A 22,499-nucleotide genomic window follows, 5' to 3' on the forward strand; every position below is an offset into this window, starting at 1 on the left:
TAACGAAGACAGGTAATGTTAACAAGAGTGCCTCTTTCGCCTAAAAAAAAACTTTTTGTATTCCTTCTCGATTCAGCAGCAAAACAGCTATTTGAGAGTAAAATAAATACTGACGCTCTCTAATTGAATTTTCTAATGAAAACCTCAACCCATGAAAACACAAACTACGGTTGAGTGTGAATGTCGCTCTCTCACTCTCTCTCTCTCTCAGTGTGTGTGTGTGTGTGTGTGTATGTATGTATGTATGTATGTATGTATGTATGTGTGTGTGTGTGTGTGTGTGTGTGTGTGTGTGCGTGTGTGTGTGTGTGTGTCATACATATAGGTTTTTTATTTTCATTGCTTAGCTTCAGAATTTGTCTTTTCCTTCTGGAAAATTGATTCAGTTGCCATTGAGAGAGTTGTATTCTACAATTCTAATGCACTACCAGAATCATTCAACTAAGGAATGATAAATGTATGACTTTATAAAGTTCGCGTCAAAGTGTGATTTTTCCAAAGCGTTCAAAGCGCGACGTGTGCGTACAAGGTTGTCATCATATGGTGCCTTAAAATAATAAATCCCTCCAAATTTATAGGCTAAGTTTTATGACATTCCAACATGTAGGTAAGTTATAACATGACACTGCGTTCTTTTGCTTTAGAAATTATGAGTGAGGTCTGTCATAAGCTAGTAATGAGGATTTTTATCGTATGTTGACATACAACGTATAAATCTTCCTCTGCAATGTGGGATATGCTTTATTATTTTGTCTGTTTCAGCTCTATTACAGATAAACCAGAACTACGACGGCGTTCACGCGGTCCCTCCAAACCCTTCCCCAACCACATGTGTCTGAATGATTTTAAAATTAAATTTTTCTCAAAGAAATTTTCTGATTAAATAAAACTATTCAATCAATTTACTCCCAACACTCGCTAACGCGAAAAAAATTTTGATGCAAATTTGTAAGACATCCTGATCCCCAAAAGGGAAGACACCATCCGCCAACCACTCCGTTCCTAACCCTTATGGGCTTTACCGGAGGTCATCATCGCAACTTCGGCTTATGACATATTCCAGTCTGCCTCGGCTAGGATGCCACCGATGCGTATGCCACGAGTGGCATTCCCATCGGTGTACAACCATTTAATGAACAAAAAACACAACGCATCTTACCGAGTCTTAAACAAGACTGTAAGTACTTAACGAAACAAAGGATCTGAACTACCTACCCGTAGAAGATAAAGTGAGTTCAACATACCACACTTAAAATAAAAATATTACACGGAACAATAACAACACAGTAACATTGAAACATAACAAAACAAAGGACAAAATCAAAAAAACATAACTTTTAAAACAAAACAGAATACAAGAAAAATCCAAGCAGAGCTCTATCCCTTCAGCAATCCTTTCCTTTCCCAAGTAAACTATAAAACATTTCACTATTTCGCATTCGGCCTGGATGCTCCAGTTTACGCGAAGATCCAGCGCCGACATGATAAGATCAAGCCGACAAATTTTCTCCGTGCGCATTAACCCGTACTACGAGCAATCATAAAAACATGGTAGGCGTCATCCAATTGTCTACACTGAAGAGATACATTCCAGAATCTACCAGGCCGAATTTCAGAAGTCTGTCCCTAAAAGCACCATGGCCGGAAAAATCTGGAAAGTTGATCATGCGTATAACGCCCACCATCTGTCTCATCCCATCTGGCGTGCCACAAGGGATTGCTGAAGGGATTATTGTTTAATTTCTCATACTTTTCCAAAATAAACTCACCAGACTTCTTAGCACACACCGCCGCTGCTTCTCAGACAAGTCTATCGGTTTCACTCCTGCAATCACCAAGACTGCCTCCCGTGAAATAGTACGGTAACCACCTGTTACAGTTAACAATATTAGGCGTTGAGCCCTTAATCATATGTCCCGATAACGTTTATATTTTAGCCTATCCGCCCAAACAGGCGCAGCATTTAGCATAATAGCCTCGCAGGATTATAATGGTCTTAAAATTAAGACCCCAAACAGGATTCACCACACGTCGAATACCGAATAAGGCATTTCAAGCCTTCTTAGCGACGTATTGAAGGTTCTTATTAAATTGCAGTTTCTCATCAAGAAACACTCCGAGGCACTTTTGAACCTGAACATACTTTTTACGCTGGCCTGCCATCAAAACACGGAGTAGTCGACTCACTGCCAAACGGCCTTTGAGGAGCATCATCGAGGTCTTTTCCAGGCTCACGTCGTCTTATGTTTATGACTCCACAGCTCAAGCACCCTGCAAGCTTGAGTGGCTCGGAGTTCAACCTCACTCCGCGAGCTTCCATCAATCAGCAGAAGACCATTATCAACATAATCCACGATGTAACACCCGCTGCGAAACCTCAGCCACAGAAGAGAATCAAACTCCACCACCAACAATAAAGGACCAAACACGCTGCCCTGGGAACATCCCTTGGACAGCGTCTTAGCAACCTTATGGCTGCCCTCGCCAAGCAGCACATCCCGATGTCTGAAGTAACTGTGCATAACTTGCAATTCACTTACGGTTCATTCTCTTTTGTGGAGTTGGTAAATAGCAGAAGGCCACTATAATTGTTAAAGTTAGGCTAATAGATGGAGAACTCTGAATAATGAATAACCTCAGGGATCAGTTCTGACCCACATTCTGTTTAGCCTGTGTATCTATGACATGCCAGACACGGACTCCATGAAAATTCAGTTTGCGGACGATCTAGCAATGGTTTTCCAGAGTAAACTATCTTATCTTATGCACTGTGAGAGTGTGGTGATAGGTTATCTGCGAAATTGAGTGATTGCTTCCAGAAATGGGGACTTGAGCCCAACACAAATAAGACTGAGGTTACTGAATTCCATCTAAATAATAACACATTGAATATTATTTCAGGAAAGTATAATTTATATATCTTAAATTTCACGTTATTTATCGATTGAGCTGTCTGTCTATCAAATGTTCACTGTATTTTCAGCTCACTTCTGTTGTAATAAAATACCAATGTTTGTTACATCTTACATCCCGTATAACTTACACTAATGCAGAATTGCGTTAGGCTATATTCAAACTCACTTTGGCAAGTTGGCCTCTTCATCTTTAGTACTAGAAATTTAATTTTCAAACGGTTATTAGTAGTACTTACTTGCTTGAATATTTTTACCAATCCAAAATTTACGACCTTCTAAATAAATGCGCATAATTACTATAAATAATAATGAACAGTATTTTGAGAAAAAAAATTTTTTCATCATTACAATTTAATCTTTGTTTATATGTATTTACACTTTCTTTTTTTTAATTTCAATTCAAAATTAATTTCAAAACATTCAGCATTATACGTATTTTTTAATTCATTAAGATAACAGATGAGAATAAAACAATTAATACTAGAACCAAATAAAAACTTTCGGCACGCCGGAGGATGAAGTTAGATTTCACCGGTGCTAAGTAGGGAATAAAAAAGATTTCCAACTTAAAGTTAAGAAAAACTTCAACTTTACTCACTACGACAATGGTTTCATGTGAAAATAGTTTCACATGTTTAGCATTCGACAAGTCCCATCTTCTTACAATTCCAGTAATATTTTGGTCATCTCTTGCCTTAAGGGTTGGTCATATAAAAAATTGTTTCAGACAAAAGTTTTAGGTAATGTTTAGAGGACTAACTGCCATTTTAAATCGATTCGATGCTGTCATTATTAAGGGAGGTATGATTCTTTTTTGTCTCCGAAACACTATTTTTCAACCCCCTGGGCCAGTGGGTGATGTCAAAAAAATTTACTCACATACATTTTAGTTCCTTATCCAAAGAATAGTAGGAACTTTAAACGAATTCGATATTTTAACTAATAAGAAAGTTATAGCTATATTTTGTTTTTTCGAAAACGACCCTAAACGTCCACCGCTATTGGTCTGATTTTGGCCGTTAACGATCTCTACCGAGATTTTGGGACGAGTTATTTTTAAAAATAAATTTGAAAGTGATTTGCTCAAAATTACAGCAGTTATCGTGTCCACAAGAAAATGAAATACATATATATATATATATATATATATATATATATATATATATAAACTTTCAAACTGACGGTGGTTTTGGGATCTTAGAGATGTGTGTACGCGAAGATATGTCGAAATTTTTCGGAAGTCAAATTATGGTAACCATTACAATAAAATTTATAGCTTTCTTATGAAATCTATCTAAAATTAAGGGAAATGGAGACGAAAATATAAAAATGAGGGAAAAGGGAAATTTTTTAAATTATCTTTGACACGTTTTAATGTTATTTTTAAATGAACCTTTTTTACAATATACCTTTTACACATTTTGATTCGAAAAAACATTTTCGAATAAAAAGGTACGTAGCAAAAATTTCTCCTTGCGTTAGAGCGCATTGTAAAACTTGTGAATTCTTTTCATTCAATATAAATAGAATGCCATACTCCCACACCGGAATATATTTTTTATTAGTAGAAATATTACGGATGACGTGAAATTGTACTTGCAGAAGTCTTCATGAGGAGGTAAATTTTGAAGTATAATGCTAATAAAATTTCTCGATATATAGTTATTAAAAAATTTATTTTAACTTGTTATAAATATTTACGAGTAAAAAAAAATTACAAAATACGACGTTTTGAAATGCAAAATTATGTACCTTTTATATTTTAGTAATCTCTTTAGGAAAATTTATATTACTAAGTCAATTTTATAACATTTAACTTAAAAAAAATTACCAAAAGTTCACATTTTTTATTATTTTATTATTTTGTCAACTGATTTATACACATTAACTTATATGTTGCTGGTTATTACTCGTATATACGACATTGACTCTGAAAAATCTCTGAAGAACTCATGGTTTCTTGGATTTCCCTATTTCATTTTTTTAGAAATTGTCTTTTCTTCTTCTTTCAAAAGTGATCCATTCAAAATCCTTATTGCTAAGTCAGCTGAAATTGATTTTTTGAACGGGAAGGTGTCATCATCGATACTGCTTCATTCCAATATTTTCAATAATAGTATTTTTGACTTGATTCTTTTTATGGCATTGATAGTTTCTTTCCAAAACATTACTCAAGACCTAACCTCTTCAGATATTAATGTATCTCATCTTTTAATAATAAAGAAAAAATATAGTATGAAATGAGGCACTCAAAAGAAAAAAATAATAATATGCAGAGTAATGTATTACCTTTTCATCAAAGAAAACCACGATTCTTTCATAAACCTTTTATAGCACTAAATTTGTCTTTACATTTTTTTAACTAGTTAAGATGTAAAAAAAATTAGAACGATTAGTTTTGAAATGGAATCACTAATAATGTTAGTTACATTACGCTACTAAGTATCACTATTTCTGATCATTGACTAAATTAAAAACTAACTTTTAATTATACTAATAAAAATATATTATTGCCGTACAAACCGAACAATAAATATTGTACGTGTTATTATGCTTTCTTTCTGAGATGATTCCATATTTGATATATATATATATATACTTTTTTCTGTTTAGACTACGGAACCACCTTCAGGATTACTTTTGAGGATGAATAAGGATATTACGTATGAGTGTAAATGAAGTGTAGTCTTGTACAGTCTCAGGTCGATCATTTCTGAGATGTGTGGTTAATTGAAACCCAACCACCAAAGAACACCGGAATCCACGACATAGTATTCAAATTTGTATAAAAGTAACTGCCGTTACTAGGATTTGAAACTTAGAACTCTCGATTTAGAAATCAACTGATTTGCAAAGACGCGTTCACCACTAGACCAATCCGGTGGGTTGATATACATATCCTAAATTTTTCTTGATCTACAAAGATAAAATAATAGTTTGATATTATACCAGGACATTAATGATTGTGGGTAGAACATTTTCCACTATCTGGTCATAGCTTTATCAGTTTTACAATGCAAAAAATCTGATGCTTAGCAGTTCCTAAGCATATTTTACCAGTTAATAACGAAACTATATATCTTTTCTTAGAAAAAGAAAATAATTATTTTATACTTGCTACACGTAGCAGCATCGCCCGCGCTATGTGGTTACTTGCGTTTTCTGTAGCGGACAAACCTTTTATTTTATGTGTTTTAGTCAAGTAACCGGAGGCAGGTGCCTCCAGTCACATATACAGTAACGATGGCAGTGGCTGTGTTAGTTGAGCCTCAGCAACGTATACCTTCGCAGTCCTTAAAACAATCTGAATAAAAAAAAACAAAAATGCTTTTTAAATATTTATCTGAGGAGTATTTGCAAGCCCAAATCTACTGAATATCTCATTGACTATAGTCGGAATTGGGAAAATTTATAATCATTTATTAAATTTTTTTATATTTCTTTTTCACCTTTCAAAGTCGAATTAAAAAAATTTAGAAATTAGTTTATTCACATGAAGATTACACTAACCAAAATTCAAGTTGATTTCTTCGTTTGTTAACGAGAAATTAAAAAACCAACTGGTTTTTCAAGAAAATTCTTAAAAATGCATTTCAATCCTTGAAACTTGGAATTTCAAAAAGTCTAGAAATTAGTTTTTAAATTTTCATAATCGTTCAATTCAAACCCAGCTCACGCAATATAAATAATCACAGTTCAAAATTCATTAATTCAAATCATTAAAGTTTGTGCTTGAACCGGCAAATCGAGGAAAGAAGATTCAGAGGAGATCGGAGAAATCTCCGGTTATTTGGATTTTCCTTTCCAAATGTCCTTACCAATTATGCGCTTTACAGTACACGAGGTCTCTTTAGTCATTAACGATGAAATACATCCAGCAAAGGGACCGGGGTATGATTTGATCACCGGTAGGGTTCTGAAGGCCCTACCTCGGCATGGGTTACGCTTGGTTACTTCGATTTTTAATTCTATTGTCCGAATAGGTCATTTTCCTGGTCCGTGGAAAATTTCACAAATAATTGTGATAGAAAAAATGGGTAAAGACACAACAAATGTAACGTCTTATTGGCCTATCAGCCTGCTTCCTGTGCCCTCTAAGGTGTCTGAAAAGCTTCTTTTTGAAAAGATTAAAGCAGTTCGTGGACGATCAAATTACCAGTTTGGGTTTAGAGAGCAAAATGCTGCTGAGGAGCAGGCGAACAGGATTGTTAAAGTTATAAATCATGCTCTAGACGAGAAAGAGTACTGTTCAGCGGTTTTCCTCGATGCCAGTCTGGCTTTTAACAGGATTTCGCATGTAGGGTTTGGTCTATAGGCTGAAACATCTTTTTCTACACGTTTTATACGTGGTGCTGAAATCTTACCTAGAATAAAGAAGTTTTCAAGTCAAATATGGAGAGGTTTTGACAGATTTACCTTATACATCAGGAGTACCTCAAGGAAGCGTTCTCAGAGCTAATTCATCTTATACGTTCTGTTTACGGTTGACTTGCTAATTACGGCTGATACCACAGTTGCAACATTCGTTGACGATACCGCAATACACTTGCAGTCTACAAGGCGACTGCTTCTCGTTTTATTCAGGATTATATTCCTCTCCTCGAATCGTAGCTTACATGTTAGAAAATAAAGATAAACGAAACAAAATCATAGCACGTCACGTTTACCCTTCGTAAGAAACACTGTCCTCCTGTTTCTATCTTCAGTGTTCCGATACCGAGATCTCAAGAGAGTAAATATTGGGTTTTCATCTTTACCCACTACTTACTTGGACGAAACGTAACAAATTTAAGCGGAAACAGTTGAATCTCAAGTTTAAAAGCATGTACTGGCTGATAGACACAGATCTCGGATTTCAGTAGAAAGTAAATTATTGATTTATAAATCAGTTTAGCAGCCTGTTTTAACTAACGGGCTTGAATTATGGGGTACAGCGTGCAACTCCAGTACTGCCATACTTGAACGATACCAGATAAAACCAATGCAAAAAATGATAATCATACCCTGGTACATATGCAACAGCCTCGTATATAATGATCATAATTTGCGAACCGTTCAGCAGGAAATTTCTCTAGTCAGCCTACGGTATCAAAATTGTTTGGATCAGCCCCCGAATTATTTGGCGGTAAATTTATTGGTTAACACGATCAGTGATTTTTCAAGATTGCTAAGCAACAATATTTATGATTTACCTTATCGTTTCAGTTAGATGACTTTATGGTCTGGGTGTATGGAATGCTATTTTATTTCATTTCGTTATTATCGTTAAGTCACCAGCCGCTGGGTGTGTGACTACTTAATGTTAGTTCAAATACAGATCTTATTTACTTACTGTTCAATTATCTTGCTGAACAGATTGTAAAGTTGCTGTGTCGTTATCATAAAAAAAGGAAACCAGCAAATCTCCATTAATACAAATATATATATTTTAGAAAATTTTCGAGATAAAATATAAATAAAATTATTTAATTGTATATTATAATATATTGTATATTATAATTATAAATATATTATTATTATTATTACTTCTTGCCGCAAGTTCGTTTCTTGAACGAAATTAATGTATTTTTGTAAACTTTTTGTAAATAGTGACTTAAACATTAATTATTATTTCCATTGTTGTAAATTTATATATTATTTTTATTATTGTATACTGATATTTATGTATTTAAATATTGTATTTTCAACTTATAAATGAATTGTTACTTGTAACTGTTTATAGATATTGTTAACTATTGTATATATTTTCATGTAATACTGTGCAACATATGAAGGCTTTGTAAAGCTGTTCTGTTGCACAAAAAACAAAATAAATAAATAAATAAATAAATTATTCATTCGATTGCTTCAAATCATTCACTTCAAACCCTGTTCACACTTCATTAATTCAATTATTTGAAGTTTTTGCTTCAACCAGCAAACAGCCACTACTACATATATACTTGTATGTATTGTAGAGATGAAATAAGTCCTAAAACCTTCTCAGTTAAACCAAAAACTGGGTAAAAAATTGGTAGCCAAAGATCGGGTAGTTTTTTGTTCATTCCGAACAAAAGTCCTCTTCCTCTTTGTATAATAATATAGATATTGAAAACATTTTTTTTCAGAGACTTTTTTTATTCGACACTGATTCATTTCATATTTTCATTGATGGTAGGTTACTTCCTTAGAATTTGGCTACAAGACTTTGCTTATTTTTCATTTTTTCTTTCACTTAGTCCATTACTTATTTTAATTTTATTATGCCTCACTACAATGCCATTTACTTTTGACTCGTGAATAAAAACTATATTAATGTACAATTTAAGAGAGTAAGTAAAATTATTGGGAATTCATTCCAGTTATGGGATTTTTTTTATCTGTTGCAAGTTTTTAAAAAGTAAATGAGCATGCTCATTACAAATTATTAGTTAAGGCTTTTTTTAAGAAGTTACTCATTATTTTGTAATGTTTTTGTATGTGTTTTATATCAAAATACTTTTATCAAAAAATAATACATATACAATTATTTTCAACTTACTTTTTATCTTCGTTTATTATTACTCATTTATCTTCTAATTAAACTAAAAATATAAAATTTATAGTTTAATATCTAGTAAGCCTTATTAAAAGGTAAATTAAGATTGTATTGCGTATTTGCAGATTGTATAAACTGTAAGATATGTTTAGAATTAACAGAAATTTACAACTACAAATGTTCGAAGTACAAAAATTATATTCCACTTATATTATTATTTATATTAATTTTTAACTTAATGTTGTTCGCTAATTTTATTCACAATAACTGAATTTCCCATCCTGCCGTTTTATAATTATATATTTTATGTAATCTATTTCATTTTTAATATTCCGTATAGATCTCTTATCTTCCACTCGTTCTCGTAACTTCCTTAGTTAAATTTCTGGAGTGATAGTTATATTCTTCCAATGAGTGAGTTATAACAGTTTTTTTTTTCATTTATAGGATTGTTCCTAGGTAACACCTTAGTTTTGTATCTTTATGTATTGCATATTGTTTCTTTTAAAAACTTTTTACCAATTTATTTCTCTTTCTTCTTTTTTTTGATGACTTGATTAAAACTAAATTATACGAATTGGAATCTTTTATTTTTAGCTTTCTAGTGACTTTTATGGTAATTCGTCTATTAAAAAAAAACAAAAAAAATAAAAAGAAAAACTAGTAATAAACAGATTGTCTCAGATTAAATGGATGAACTACTAGTCATTTGACATGGATGTGTATTTGGACAAGTTGAAATGAATTCAGGGATAACTCTTTATTGGTAACGAGTTACATGTAACCGTTACAATTTTTTTTTCGTAATATATTCCAATAGCATTAATTAATTATTATTTACATCATATAAAATATGTTTCTTCTTCCATTTTCTCACATTGTTCTTTCTATTTAATTTTAATGAAATAATTTAATTTAACCATAATTTGGTTAGATTGTTTATTATTGCCGTACTGTTTTCTTTCCTGAACACAGACCAAAAATTTTATTTACCTTGTTTTAATACAATGAAAGAAGTGCCTAAAATATCATAAATAAAAATTAAATTAAGAGCATTATTCCCATCAATTTTTTATAACAAAACAAAAAAGGAAAAGAAACAAAGGTTTACCAGTTGATTTGAAATGTCATATTTGTTATGCAATCAATTAATTTATATGTCAGATCAATTAATATATTTATAATCAGTTAACGATATTTTGATAGAAAAATTATTAATTTATTCTTCAAAAAAAAAATCGATATTTTGTTTGAGTGAACAAATTTAAATGTTAAGTATTCTATTTTATTTAATATGAATAATGCAAAACAATTTTTTTTTTAATTTTAAAAATTAATCTTCGTATATAAAACATTTACACATTGGCTAGTTATACTTCATATTGTAATTATAACTTAATTATCCTGGTTTTAGAATATTTAATATTTTTTAAATTTATTAATTAATTCATAGATCCGTTATGTCATTGGTTAAAGTGAAATCTTGTAATAAATCATTAATAACCAGTTATAAATACATCACCATCAATCATTGAGTCATTGATTAAATTTTTAATATATTTGACATGATCAATCAATTATTCTTCCAAATTTATTACATTGAAGGAACATTTAAATTAAAGTAATAAAGTTTTAAATAATTTATCCTAAAACAAAAATAAATAAAAAAATTGACTTTCTGGTATTTAATTTGGGAGATTAACTTCATTTTTAAGGAAAAAAATCTAATTTTTCATCGAAAAAAGTTTTACTCACGTTGAAAGTTAATTTAAAATTTAATTAGTGAATTTAAGTAAAATAAATTTTCATTATTGCTATATTCGTAGTACGTATACGAATTACCAAAATCTGATTTATTACAGTCATTTACCAAATTAAATAAACATCTTATTAACCAATTCTAATAGGTAAATTATGGTATCGATTAATTTACACTGAAGTAAATTATTGGCACAGATCAGACACTCATTTCTTGTTATTTAATGACAAGTTCTTTGAAATGATAATTAATATTTCATTTATTTAATTGACGGTTTATCTAAATAATTGAGTGTAAAAATTGTACCTAATATTTATCATAATGAAGTTAAATAAAAAAAATTATCCGATCCCCGTAGCTGAGTAGGTAGTGTCTCGTCATTTCGTGCGGAGTTTTCGGGTTCTAATCCTGGTCAGGCATGGCATGTTTTCATACCCACCAGTTTCTACCGGGGTAATGAAAAAAGCTGCTGATGCCTATTCATTCATAACAAACTTCCTACCGTTATTTTATTAATCCTTTGAACATTTTAAGAGATGTAATTTATAAATTTAAAATAATTGTTTTTCTACGTGTTTACAGAATATACTAGAAACTTGATGGGAGTTTCACGTAATTATAATTAATTATTGCATTTTCCTTTTAAGTAAATCAGTTGCATTTGGGTAACAATTACATCTGAGGTTGTTTTTCATCTATCTGAATAAGAAAAAAATCCGTTCGCAGAAAAAAAGTTGCCAACAAACAATCACAAAAAATTCCGCAATTTTTTTTTTGTTCACTGCTCTCTATTTTTTACTTCTAGTCACTGTAACTTGCAATCAACATATATTACTTTGACAAGCTAGGACGTTATGTTTTGACATAATCGTTGTTAATGACCTGTCACGAGGCAGTAATTCCAAAAAAATAACATAAGATCTTATGTTACGACTTACTAAGCAAGGTTAGAATTGGTTTCCAACTCCCTTTTTACTCAGCTTATATTGTTGCATGATATCATTCCACGCTCACGAAAAATGAATGATATTCAGCCTTATAGGTGACACTTTATTCTGATCATCTTATGAACTGGATAGTGAATATAAATCCTCTTACAAAATAAACCTGCAAAATAAAATGTTCTGTTAACTTTTGTTAATAAAAATTGATTTTTATTTCTTTTTTATACTATTTTTGCATCATTTGTTTCAGAATTAAATTCCCTACAAGTTTTAATAATAAAAGTTACGTATTTATTACTCATTTAACTGCGTTATTTAACTGAGTACACCACGCTTATTATCAATTTCTCTTTCTCACTATAATTATAAAGTGATCAAATCATGCGCACAGGCACACATATTATATATAATCCCATATATATATATATATATATATATATATATATATATATATATATATGGGTGGATGGGTGGGTATGTGATATGTGCGTGTGGTGTGTCTGCGCGTGTGTGTAATCATGCGTGTTTGCTTGTAATAAAGTACAAAATTTTTTATAAAACGACGCATTTTCTAAAATTAATAAACGTCTACTTTTATAATGAATGCAAATTAAAGAAAAAAAAAAACCCAAAATAATATTTAAGATTTCGGAAGAAAACAAGAAACATCTATACAGATAGATATCATATAATACAGATAGATAGTACTAAGTTTTGTTATAGGACAATCACCACCAGTTACAGCAGATTAAACATTTTTTTCCCCTGTTTAATCATTATTGAAATTAAACTCTCTTTTATGTCAGAATAATTATAATTCATATTATGATTTTAATACATTGTAAATGGTTTTCAAAGCATTGTTTCTAAAAATTACTGATAATTAATAAAATTTAATTATGAATAATTGTTTTTTATTTTATTTTTATTATTCGATTTCTTTGAAATTACATTAACAACTATAATAATAAATACATTACAGATACCAAAAAATTGATCAACTTTTACATTTTAGAAACAGTCAGAATTTGAGTTCAGGAATGAAATTATTTAATATATAATGACTAGGTGCTTTCGTAATGCACTCCAATTTGGATCGCAGCTTCCTGTATTTTTATAAATATACTTTACATCTCAATTTTAATATTTCAATATATATTTAGAATAACAGCATTAGTTATTATTTATATTGCTTTTTTTTTACTGTTTACCTCGCCCCCCTCCGAACCGAACCTGCAATTAAGCATAACTATAACTCCAGCGGGTACCGTCGCCTCAAACTACCTCGGCAGAACTCAAGGTCCCACCCAGGTAGCCTAGACCCGGCCTTTCGATTAGACGCCATGTCTCAAATGAGAGGACCCCGAAGGGATCCCCTACTGGGAGTCCGGTCTTACATTCCTCTCGCCTTGCCTCTAGTGAATCCCTGAAAGAATCCCCCACCGGGTCTTATTTATGAACGGTCTTATTTATCCCCCTTCATGGCTCCGCCAAGAGTCTCCGTCCACGTGTTTATATTTTTTACCAATATTTTAGGGTCAATCTCTTGGAAAGCCCTTTCTTTTGGTTATCATTTAAAATTGTAAATAATAATAAAACATTGTACTTGTATTATTTGTATTATTTACAAATATATTTGTATACATTTTATATGTATTTATTTTGTATTTCTTTTATACGTAAACATTTTGATTTGTGTTTGTTTTATTATGTACAAGAATATTTGTTTTGAGGTATATTTTTGGAATTAAAAATTTAATTATACGTTTCAAGTTTACATTCAGTATTTAAGTATTGTTTATTGAGCAGTATTAACCTTTATAGTTGTTAATCCGTGAAAATTAACCTTGACTCTGACACTTAATTGGTTTTACTATTTTTTCCATTTCTTCTTATTCTGCTCTGATCAGATTATAAATTATCTATATTTACCATAATTACATGTTTATTCTCTTAACGAATTTGGCACAAATTACTTCTTTCATGTTCACAATGTATGTTTAAATTTTTGTCTTTCTGTTGCAGTTGCCTTCGATTATGCTTTTAATTATTAAACTAATGTACACTAAATCTCATAAAAATTATAATTCTTGTCTTGATATTGGTAATAATTCTCCATTGAATTCAATTTTTGTTAGTTTTTATTAAAACGTCTTAACCTCAGTATTTATCCAACCTATTTTTCAAGCTATTTTTACTCAACAAAATTTGTGAAGGATTTACTCTTTGTTTCTGGCTTTCCGATTTTCTCATTTAATTTTAGTAAAACAGTAAATTATTGTTATTTGTGTTTTCAAAAAAAAAATGTGCTTTTTATATAGTAAATTTCGTTTTTATATTGAATTTGTCCTTGATAATATTTTTCTTTAATACCATTCTTAAATATTGCTTAAATATTAAAATTCTATTTCTTTTACTAAATAATAACCCTAATAATTAGCGATTTCAACGACGATCACCCTTCCTGGGACTCAACTTCTTGTTCCCTCCGATGAATATAGTTGATCTACTGAGGGAGAAATTACATTTCTGCTTATTGAACCATGGATCTTACATATTTAGGTCATCTTCATCAGATACGTTTTAGTGCAACAATCTATTCTTGTGTTCAGTAACCTTACTCCCATGTCTTACCTGGGACGTCTCCAAAAACGTTATTGGAAGCGTTCATAGACTGGTGGTAATCTAATTTGATAATAGTGTTTTACCTCAGTCAGCCACGACGATGGGAGGTTCAGAAAGCAGACTGAATCGGATACAAGGATTCCTTTGGCTGGTATGACAAGAGAGGTAGAGTGATCCACAAACTTGCCAAGTTTACACACCAAATTCTCGATAGCACGAATGAATTCATCCCTTTAACATTGGAAAACCAAAATGGTTTGCTGTTTCTTGGTGTGATGAGGACTGTAGATGTGTACTAAGGAATCGGCGTAGGGCTTTATGTAATTTCAATCGAAGATCGACGGATAAATTGTTCTGCGCCTTCTGAAACGCGAGGACTCTTTGCCGTCGAATGTTTAGGTTTGCTAAATGGAATTCCTGGCTGAATTACGTCAAATCAATTTCTTGCACAACACCCTCTACTATTGTATGGAGAAAGGTTCGAACCATGTATGGATTGACACAGTCACCGCAGCCGATCGGACTACAATGTGGCGAAATTATTGTTACTGTACCATTTGATATAGCGACTACATTTGGAAGGTCGTTTAGGAAAATTTAACTTACATCATAGTACTGTCCTGAGTTTATGAGATGTAATTTGCACGTAGAAAATGCACGTATACAAGGTATGGAGGAAAGGAATCCCAAGTACACGTCATGAATGGGGCATAAAAGGCAACGTTCTTGCATTTGTCAGAGGTTTCCTCAGTAATCGGTCCTTCCGAGTTCGAGTTGGAACGACGATATCTGAAAGTTCCACACTAGAAAACAGATTATCTCAGGGAAATGTCCTAAGTGTTACTTTGTTTGCTGTAGCTATAAATAGTATAAAAAACTGCATGCAAAAATCGTGATTTCTTTTGTTACGTAGCATGTAGAATGTTAGGTACAGGTGAGATGCTGCTACAAAACACAATAACCTGCTTAGAATCGTAGCAAAAATCTACTGTACTCAAATTTTTTCTTGAAAAAACTAAATGTATTTGCATTTCCGGAGAGAAAATGTCCTGAGAGTCAACGTGTTTCCTAAGAAAACATGTTGATCCTTAATTGTATTTACGTGGTGAAACAATTGAGGCATTCACGCGGGTTAGATTTCCAGGAATTTGGTCTGATCACCGACTAACGTAGGTAACACATTTGAAGTAATTGAAAGTAAAATGTTTAAAAATGATAGACATGTTGAGGGTTCTAATTCCCGTTGAGAAGCCGATTGTATAAGAATGTTGCGCTTCTACCTAGCTCTGGTCTATTTCCGCTTGGACTACGGCTGCGTAGCATATTCGTTGACAAGGACCACCGCCATAAGGATGTTCGAAGCAGCTCATCATTCATTCATCCGTCTTGCCACGGGTATATTTCGCTCAATACCCTCTGGTAAGTCTGCTGGTGTATAGTGGTTTTTCATTTCTTTGGAATAAGCAGAAGCAAATATGTGCCTTTGATTAAAGCGTAGCAACCCATCTAACGTTTGATACGGTTTTCTCCAACCAATTAGGAATCAGGAACAGGAAACAGTTCGAAAGTAGGAACAGTTAATCGACACAGGAACAGCCGAGTTCTTCTGCTCCGCTAAGCATCAGCACCTTTTCTCAGCTTCTAAATATTTAATTACCTCCAGTCCCTGCTGTTACTCTATGTAATTATTACAAGGCCCCCTTGGCGGCCTTTCCTCGTTAATTACTGCTTTGATCTTTGGTCAGTAATTAACAATAAACTTCATTCAGGTAAACACACTGTGTCACCGTGGAGCTTGTCGTGTAGAAATAATCGTCAAGAGGACGTTAATATTTCACGTTAAAGATAGAAAACACTAGGCTCACTTACGGATATGCAGCAACAATGGATCAACAGATTAAGCACTTTGTGCCCGCTGCGACTGCCAACTAACAGTGCATCCTTGTGGATTGTGTCTCTTATGCAGCATTTTGCCGTAAGCTTAATATTGTGGCTAACATGCAAACTGTTAAGGAAATAATGAAATACTGCTATCTTATATTTTTCGATTTAATAGGGCCACTGTTTTTATTCAAGCATTTGAATTACTGTAATGTATTTCAGATATTCATGCCGTTTATCGTTAAGTTGGTGCCAATTTTATTATTTTGATTTAGATACATAATGTGATATAATTTTTCTTTACTGCAAAAAATATATCTTGTCCGGGCGATAATAACGCAAAAGTATTTTTCGGCCAGAAAATACTCCTTATAAATATTATAATAAAATATATAATATTTAACTTGGTGTTCTTGCCTTTTGTTTAACTTACATTGAGTTTTGCAAGGTAGACAAAATCAATAATAAAACCACTGATTTTGTCTTATTTATTATTTAATAAATAAATAATAAAAATAATAAAGACATAATTTTCTTCTTCATTAGAATCTATTTTTATTAATAAATGCAAGTGATTCAGTATTTTTCTCAGTAATTTATAATTTTAGTTGAAAGGAGAATATTATCCCATTACTTCTATTCTCAAATCTTCCGTTAAAACCTTTTATTTCTTCCATACAGAAGTTGAACAATACTTATAGACTACATTCTTGTCTAGTCCCTTTAAGTATTGAAGCTTATATAAGCTATATAAGGAATCACAGCTACCTGATACTTTTACTAATCATAAACAGCTCTTCTTTTCCGATATTTCAATTGTAATTTCTTTAAAAATTTTTAAGTTTTATTCTATCCAGCTAATAGAATGCTTTCTCACGGTCTTAGTATGTATTATTTTCTATTTCTATTATTCTATGAAAAATAAGGTAAGAATTAAATTGTCAAATAAAAAGAGACTGATTAGTATTAAAAATGGTATCATAATGTGTCTATGCATAACTCAATTTTGTTAATTATGAGAAGTAATAATTTATTATTTTCTGCAGCCTTTTTTCTTAGTTACACACGGACTCGCGTCTTTGTTTCAGTATCATATATAAAATAAAAATACTGATCGTTTGATTATAACAGAAATATTTTAAAATAATAGAATATATTTTATTACTTAAAACAGAACAATAAGCACATTAAATAACTGAAAGAAGTAGCTAAAAACAGGAGTAGTACGGAAATAGGGGTACTGCTTCATCAGCCAATCAGGATGCAGCACCGCCCCCACCACGCTCCCAGCCACGCCTACTTCCTGCCAACACCCCTTGGCTCCGCCTACTTCCGGCCCACCCTTGGCTCCACCCACTTCCGGCCCCCACCACTTGACCCCCACTGCAAGGCCAAGCCCACACCCATTGCCATGCCCCCACCCGAGCCTAGTGGGGTGGCCAGGCCAGGTCAGACCACCCCCCCAGGGACCGGGACCGGGCCCGGCCAGGTCCGGACCTCCGCGTCGACGCGGCGATGGTCGTTTGCCGGCGGGAGCCGGACGACTCGACCGGTGTACGGCCGGCGTCTGACTGAAAGTTTGATTTCCCCCACCACGCCCACCACTACCTCCACCACCACCGCTAGCACCCCACCACATCCTGCATGTACATATATACACGTAAGATTAATAAAATACAAAAGAGAGAAATATAAGTAATACCACCACCACCACCACCACCACTACCAACGCAAAAAGAGAGAATAAAACAAAGTAATACCACCATATCCCCCAAACTTTTTGTACAATATATTAAATAATAAACACTTTCCTCACCATTTGCAACATAATGTGTGATAGTGGATTAATGCAATATCACAGATCGTGTCGCGGGCCTTGGAACCACTGCATTGAGTAATAAATACATATTACTGTATGGGGGTTTAAAGTGTTGTAAACACTTACTTAGTGTTAAACACTTGTACAGTACATAGTACTGTATGTTGTGTGTGTATGTGTGTGTGTGTGTGTGTACTACTTTATAGTTTCTTCCTTTTCATTCACTCGAGTTAATCTTTTACACCTTCTTTCTCTTCTACTTCTGCTGGTCTGCTGATACTGTCTCGTCGAGCATATATTCGATAAAAACAGACAAGTGATGTTCACACTGAAAAGCCTTACTCATGCTAATCCAATGTATGTAAAAGGCTCTCTTTGTCATTGACGATTCTATTTCATTCATGAATTCTAAGAAAAAAACAACGTCCGTTATATATCGTTCACAATCTACTAATTTCTGTCAATATAGTGGCGAAAGATTCTAAGAAATTCATCGCTAAAGTTGAAATAGAAAAAAGAAATTTCAATCCGCTGTTGACGAAAAATTGATTTTACGCGATGATACAGTAAATCGGTTCTCACGACATCATGTAAAATCGCAATTTCAATGGGTGATAAATATTTTAAAATTACGTTGTTGACACAATAAAGATTGTGATGGAATAATCTCACCATATTGTAGGATGTTTTAACTGTTTCAACTGACCTTGAAATTGCGCTTAACTCCTAAATTCTCCCGTCACCCCTAGAATTCCAATGATGGATGCGATCCAGTAAAATGAAAATCACAAAGAGCGTCACCCCTAAAATTCCAATGTGGATGATGCCGCTCCTCTTCATCGACGATTCTATTTCTCTCATAAACTCTACGAAGAAACCAAAGTCCGACACGTATCTATCACAATCTATCAAGTCACAGTCAATAAAATTGCGGAAGATTCTAAAAAAATTAATGGCTAAGTTCGTTAGAGAAATACGAAATATTTAACCATTCTTGATGTGTCATTGATATTAAACGATGATACAAGAAGTCAGTTCTTAAAACATCATATAAAGTCGCAATGTCGAGAGGTGTTAAATATTTTAAAATTATGCTATTGACGCAACGTAGATTATGATGAAATAAGTTTTCCATTCTGAATTGGTTCTCCTAAAGAGATACCTTTTTATATATACCTTTTTTAACCTAACCTAATACAATAGCACAAAATACTGTTGGGATAAATGTTAATTAACGTTTGTCAAAATCACAAGATTATAAATTACTCTGTTTCGGTTTAAAACCGCAACATGCTGTCAATAAAATAATTAATTAACACATCCGGGTGCCCAGGTTATAGAATAATTTGATCGGTCTAAAACCGTAACATCCTGTCGATAAAAAAAAAAATTAGCATTTGTTCAAGCCATCATATCCGATTGTACAAGGTTAATTAGGTATTTTGGTCAAATCCACGTCATCCTGTTGAAAATAAATTAATTAAAAGTCAGCTGATGCTTATGTATAAATAAAATTAAACAAAACTTACCCATCACACTTTGTAAAATGGATCTGTACGCTAATGAAGAATTTATTGTATATGAGGTAGAGTATGAAATTAAGGAGAATCTAAATCCTAATGTAGATGAAATCGGTTCTTATATTCAACGATTAAGTACAACTATAGTGGTCAACAACAACAACATCCACGACGTCGACAACGTCCTCTCTTCGGCATTTTTCCTTTATGCCAAAGTAAGCACAAGTATCAGATTATTAGAATAAACCATGATAAAATATTTTATCACTTAGGGTCTAACATTTAAGTCGTTAGCGGTTGAGAGTAAGTGGAAACAATTTATCTTAAAAGCCTTTACCAAACCAAAAATAACGGTTGTATTTCCACACCACCCAAGAGGTAAAAACCATGGCGCGTTGAGATTTTTTTTAGAGTGAAATCTCTCCCCAGTAGGCCTACAAAACACTCATGCTGCTATTTTACAAACTTAATTTTAAACCCCTAAAAGCATAATAAGTCTACTTCATCGGATGATGTTGAACGATTTTCAATTCTTCTTCCGTGAATCTATTAGTGTATTTTTTTGGTAAATAAAGCCGAAAGTAAGATGTCGATCGCAACAAGTCATCAAAATAGCTGGTGTACTCGTACTAAGATGACACAAATACGAAATTCACCGTATTTTGTAAATATCTTCTTCATATCCCATAATCTGTAGTCGAGACCAACTCGCAGATCAGTTAATTTCTTACGCGTCAGTTTTGACGTGTAATTTCCATCATCATTGAAAGTATTTATGAATGATATGACGTCCATTCTCTTACACGAAATGTTCCAAAGTGACGCGATGCGCACGAAGATTAGATATTTATTTATTGCCTTCTTTCTCCCCTCCCCAACATTCAGAAATGTCTCAATATAACTGATAAAGTTCGTTTTCCCCGATAAGTCTACACGTGTACGGGTTTTCCCACAACAATTCATAGCAATTTTCGTTCACCATCGATCTCAATTTTTTCACGTTTTCGATAATCAGTTCACACGACCACATGTATTCGGGTAGTCCACGACCGCAATAGTTTAATTTTTCACAATCAACAGCGTGATAACAACCTGTGTAAGAATGGGTGACTAGCATCATAAAGCAGTGTTTGCATACGCGTGGAGCGATCCACCTCAATTCGTTAACCAATTCAGTAAACGTCGACAATTGTTTATTTCGTCTTCTTCGACGGACGACCATCTTATCTGATTAACAACTGTCACACACCACTTGTACGATATACCCCTCTCACCCGAACGCCTCTTACAATTAGTTGTTGAAAAAACAACGTTTAATTCGTTGTGTTATAAAGAAAAGATCAGCATATATATGGAGTTCTTTTGAATTGTTATTATTACATTCAACAATACGCAAACCAATATTTTTCAATGCCAATATAAGTTCTTCAACGTCAGCGCGATGAGTTGTCACATCCATACCTGAAGAGAGACTGATAATATGAATTATTTTGCACGATTATTAATACCCAAACGTCTACACAAACCATCGACAATATCGATCTTCAAACCACCGTCGAGATATTCTTGCAAACGACTGTGAATTTCATCGTAGGTGGCATTATAATTGAAAATTACTCTAACCGTATTGAACCGATCAACATCTATATTTATATTTAAAGGGTGTGGAAAAGCTTTAGTCCCAATCTTAATCTGATGTTTTAAAGTTCTTACACGATATAGTGGGTAATATCTAATCAACCACACTGATGATGATAAATCTACGTCCATCGTTACACTGCGACCAACGTTAACCTCATATTCACAGTTTATTTTTTAATAAACTGATTGCAGTTTCTGCAACCAACAGTTTTATTTCATCTCGCAACAGCTCTGCCCAAAGTGTACTAAGAACTGTTGGAGGGGGAGAAGCGGTTTCGTTGTCGTCCAACAACAAGAGTGATTTTGTATATTCAGGTATGCCATCACGATTTATATTATCCAAGTAATTAGAAAACATTGGCATCACTTCCGTTAAATTTTTCCACTCTACAAATGTGAAATGAATTCGCATACCCATGTTATCGTATATATGAACATACCATTTTCCGAAAATGGATTTTAAATCGATACCGATAGAAAATTCGTCTTTATCGTTTTTCAAAATTAACTCCTTCTTCTTTCTCACCTCCTCATGCAGTTCTATATTAGCTGTTATATCAGAAGATAACGCTACTAACTTGTTCCACAAAAACCCATCTAGTATTAAACTTTTCGATCCATTCGTAAATATTACTCCCGCTTACCAAAATCAAGCTTACCAATCAAACCAACCGTTATGAATTTAGATACATTTAAATGTGTGTCAACCGACAGAACATGCTTCACCGTCCGATCCATCTTGACGACTGAGACTAAGACCAAAAATCGTACACCTCCCTCACCATTCGTGATCAAGTGTGACCAATTCACACTCTGTCTCCTAATGTCAACGTACGTGGTTGATTATTGGTATCGTCAGGTTGTTAATAACCTAGAAG

This window comes from Lycorma delicatula, chromosome 1, assembly GCF_047948215.1.
Source record: "Lycorma delicatula isolate Av1 chromosome 1, ASM4794821v1, whole genome shotgun sequence".
Taxonomy (NCBI): domain Eukaryota; kingdom Metazoa; phylum Arthropoda; class Insecta; order Hemiptera; family Fulgoridae; genus Lycorma; species Lycorma delicatula.